Here is a 5,281-nt window from a genome sequence, read left to right on the forward strand (position 1 = left end):
TAAGCATCCACGACCATTCCGCTTCTCCTTTTTATCAGACGAAACTTCAGACGCGGTTACCTACGCAAGCGTTTCAATTTCCGAACGACCTAATTTCGCAACGACGCCGCGTACGCGTGCACGCATGTGCACGAGCGTGCACTTGCTCCAGGCGCCGCGGATCCTCCACATTCCTCGGCTTTTTTCCACGTGCACGTCTGACAGCGCGATAGCGGAGTCGTCTTATCTTAAGAGGCATTACGGAGAAAGCTAGCGAACTTGGTATCAATCTTTATTTATCGAAAAAAATTCGACAAAAGAGAAAAATGTGCACTCTTTGCACGCCGTTTATGCGTTTATTTCAAGGTTTGATTTTGTAACTGCATGTTCCTCGTGACGGAAATAATCATTATAGACTGGTCATTTTGTGCGTTTTGCGAATTTGCATATTTACAAAGTGACAAGCAAATAAAAAAATTTTTATAAATTTTGGTCACGTTTCTCTTATCACCACTTAATGTAACGTTAAACGTTATTGCCATGTTCCGATAATCGCTGCTATTATTATTTCACGTGCGCAGAGTGAGATTAAAAAGTTACTTTCGTGGTATTCTTCGCATTTAATACAGGTCAATATTCTTCGTATAACATAAAATACAATTCTAATCTTCTTTATTTTTTATTATGTAGGAATTTTATATATTTATATATATATAATATAATATTATATTATATTATAAATTTAAAATATCTATTTATATCCATTTTACATATAAAGTGGATTCGAAAAACATTTTGCATTTTAAATACATTTTTTTAAGTATTTTATATTTGGCATTTTAAATGATTACCCACCACCTATTATATTATAAAATTCTTATTGTGGCGTACTTACAAAAATTATTGGGCAGATATTATGTTAATGTAATTTTTGTAAGTATGTCAAGTAAATCAAGAGCTACATCTTTAATGAAAACAAGGTTTACTTTTCGAGTTTAATTTGTATGAAAGTTTATGCATGTGAATATCCAGGATTGGGAAATAACGCTAATTACTTGTAACGATGACGTTACTTTTTCGTTACTTTTTTTTGTAACAATTTGATAACGCCCGCGCCGTTACATTTTTTTATTGGTAACGAAAAAGTAGCGATATTACATTTTCTTTAGTAACAAGTAACGAAATTGACCCTGTTACTCATGGTGGAATTAGACAGGTAACCCAATACTACGGTGAGAGAGAGAGAGAGAGAGAGACCATACTTTTTTAAAGAAAATAAAGGATAAATCTAAAATTTTAGGGCTTTGTTCCTACTTGTTTTCAAATCAGTTTATGACTGTCAAGAATCTGTGCATTATAAAATTTTATTGCACAGTATAATCAAATTAGAGATAATTGCACAGTTTTCTGATGCAGTTTGAATTAGTTCGACTGTATTGGAACGAACCCTTAATCTGAAATAATAAAAAATGAAAACAACTCTAGTTCGAATAAACTTAAGAAATTAAAAAATATAATTCACAAAAAATAAATTGTATTTATATATATTTATATGTTATATATTTTAAAACATTAATATTTTTATTATGTTATACATTTATGTATTAGGTACATATTTTTATATATTTTTGAACAAAATTAAAGGAGACTTTTAATGATACTTTTCTGACGAATGTATTTTTTTTAATTACGTCATTATTTAAAAAGAAATCATAAAATTCTAAATAATTTGTTTCAAAATTGCATTTTTTGTAAATGCAAGCTTCAAGTGTTTCAACTTAAGGTTTAAATTGAAGTTTTCTCACAGTTGGAAAAGATTTCTCGTAATGTCAAAACAAAGTAAAGGACAATATTGAAACATAAAGGACAAAATTAAGTTGTGAAAAAACAAATAACTCTAAAGGACAGCTAGTAACTACTTTACGCTTAAATAAAGGACTGTCCTTTATAATAAAGGACGAATGATCACTGAACCTAATATCCACCATTCCGGGGAATGCGCAGTAGGCTGAAAGTAGTGGAGATCTGTCAGCCAATCAAGTTTTGAGCTTATTTGCAGGAATTTAATATGACCGACAGAGTCGCAATCGGGTCAATCGCTGTAAACAAATTGGATTTCTTTCTGCAATCTGTCTAGTGTAAGATAATGGCAACTATTAAATATAAAAGTAACAACAAGAGGCTAAATCAAATCAGACAATATTTTTTATTTTTCTTCTTACTCAGCATGATTTTTTCTTTGTTTAACATTCGTGAACATTAAGGCCAGTAGCCCGTTCTTAATCTCAAGACCATCTCAAGAAATGTACAAGACGCTACTACGGCTCTCTAATTGGCTGATGACATCTTATATAAGCTTAAACCAGCTCAAGATCATCTCAAAGCTTTAGCAACGTCTATAGATTCCGTCCTAAGATAAAATAATACCTTTCGTAACATTCGGGTAGAAATCCGAATACACTTCTGGATGTTTCGTTTCTTTGTAACAATATTTAATGATCGTTTGAAAAGAGTAAGATGCTGGAATGATTAAATTATCGAGACATTACAGTTTTATAAAAATCTCCGAATTGACTGAACGGAATAAAAAATCAATAATAAGATTGAAATTAAGACCGTTTTATGTGAGTACATCCTCCAAATTTAATCTTAAAAAACTATAATAAACTTTTTTTTTTTAGATTAAATTTAGGGGGATTATTAATGTTTCAGACGGATTGCGTTGAAAGTCCGACAGTAATGGCGTGCAATCATACTTCTGAAATAAATTCATTTAAATAAGAACACGCGTATACGTATTAGTTCAACATTTACCGTCAAATAGCGTTCCTCGTATTATGTGATGGAATAAAAATCCTTTTACAGTAATAAAGTACACACGAAATTGAGAGATAGTGCAGTGGACTTTATACTAAAATCGAAAAAAAGTGAAAAATTTACTCATTTTTCAACTCGTAGAACTGTCACTTGACGCAGATATTTCCTTATAAGATGAGTTCAAACCTTAATATACAGACATAAACCCATAGACAGAAAAGTAAAGAGTAGCAGCCAATCAAAATTTCTGATAGTAAGCAGAAAGATAGTAAACGAAACGTGGTAGCTGATTGGCTGCCGCTTTCTACTTTTTTGTCTAGGTCTGAACTACCTTTAACACCAATAAGTTTTATAGTTTGAATGGACAAGATAACAGTGCATCACCCGTGGGTTTATGTGAAGGAACAAACTGAGTATATGAAACAATACTGAGTTTATAAACTGACTTTAATTTGAAATTAAAAATGTGCTATCGACATCGATCGAGTTCGGCCGTTACTCCAGCATCGCTTTAAGGAAAAAAAGAAAATAGAATATACGTAAGTAAACCGTTATAATATAATCATTATTAAATACTAAATCTGTATAATACTGTATAGCAGCCAATATGGTGGCAAAAATCTAATCCATCTAGCAATTCAGATGGTTCCGCTCCTTAAATATTAATTAAAATTTTTTAGTTAAAAGTTGTATTTCTTTAGTCCACACCAAAAAATGGGTTGGGTTATTAAAATAACGTCTCATTTCTGCTATATATAATATTAAATGTTATTTCATATTTATTTACATAACGGCTTTCCACGCGAAGGGAGTTTCACCCCTCCTGCAAAGGGGCGCCCGACTTCCATAATTGTATTGTTGCACATGGATTTCGAGTTTCCACGCGATAGGAGTTTCACCCCACTTCCCTTCGTGCAAAGGGGTGCCCGACTTCCATAATTGTACTGTTGCACATGGGTTTCGAGTTTTCACATGAAGCGACTTTCACCTCACCTTCCCCCTGCTTCGTAGCGCGCGACTTTCACCCGAAGCGGTTTCCCACCCCACACATAATTATACAGTACAGTTATAGAAGTCGTGCGCCCCTTTGCAGGGGGGAGGGAGGATAAAAGTCGAGAGCGAAAGTAGTGCGCCCCTTTGCAGGGGGAAAGTAAGGTGAGAATCGAAGGTGAAAGTCTTGCGCCCCTTTACAGAGGAGGAGGAGGGATGAGAGTCGAGGGTGAAAGCCTCCTAAAATTCGTTGGAGGTCTTTCAGGGTCATGACCTCGACAACATATGTCAAAGTCGCGGTCGTCGGCGCGGCGTTCCCTACAGTGCACGACTATCAAACATATTTTAAAGCAAGGAATTCTCGTGTTATATAGTTGAACTTTTTTTGTTAATAACTTTTTAACGAATAACGAACGACGGCTAAAACTCGTTGGAGGGGTCGTGGGGGGGATCCTCTGATTGAAACTTTTACCATGAAATTTGATAAAAAAAATCATCGCAAACATTTTTATCTCCTCAATTCTGTAGAATTAAATTTAAAAACCTATTCAAAAGCCAATTGAGGTACAAACTTCAAAATGCTTCTTTGATTTTTTACGATGGTATTTGACCGAATTTCAACATTAGTTGTAAGCAGATTTAACTTCAATGTCGTGTCAAGAAAAATCATAACAAAATTTTTAAAAAAGCATTTTGTAGATAAAGCTCTGTATCGTTTTTTAAAAATGTTAAACTTTTTGAAAAAAACATTTTTATCAATCTGCACACTGTTAAATGTACGTAATTTTAAGAAACATAATAATGTGATTTTTATTAAGATACAAAATTATAAAGATACAAATTTTTTGAAAAGCGGCCAAAAGTATGCTAAACTACAAGTTTCAAGCTTTAAAATGCTTTTTTATTTTTTTTGTCTGCGATGATATCGTACCGAGTTACGGTGACTTGAATATTGTACAATTTTAAGTTCAATGTCCGAAAACTTTTTGACAATAGCACCTTATACGTTATATGTTATATATAGTCCGGGTAAGTTACTTAAGACGTAACCATCAGTGACCACAATGGCGCTAGTGGAAAATCCTCGGTCATGAATGACTAATGGCTGTCAATGGGAAATTAGCAGGGTTGGGTAAATTAACTTTTTTTTTAATTAAGTTAAGTTAAAGTTAACAGCTTTGAAAATTTAACTTAATTAAAATATACAAGTTAATCTATAATGGAATTAATTGAATTAAAAGTTAAGTTAATAAAAAAAGTAATTGAAAAGTTAAAAGTTAAATTTGATCCGAACGAATAACCAAAAAAAAAGAAAAAGAAATAGTTTGACCATTTTACATAATTTTTCGTATTTTTCCTTTCTCACAACATATTTATTAAAGAATCTGGTTATTTTTGTTCACAAGTAATGATTATACTATATATACTATTATATTACTGATTTTATATTATATTATATATATATAATATAAATTATATATTATTATATTATATT

The sequence above is a fragment of the Mycetomoellerius zeteki genome, unplaced genomic scaffold, assembly GCF_001594055.1.
Source record: "Mycetomoellerius zeteki isolate Tzet28-1 unplaced genomic scaffold, Tzet1.0 scaffold211, whole genome shotgun sequence".
In the NCBI taxonomy this organism is placed as follows: Eukaryota; Metazoa; Arthropoda; class Insecta; order Hymenoptera; family Formicidae; genus Mycetomoellerius; species Mycetomoellerius zeteki.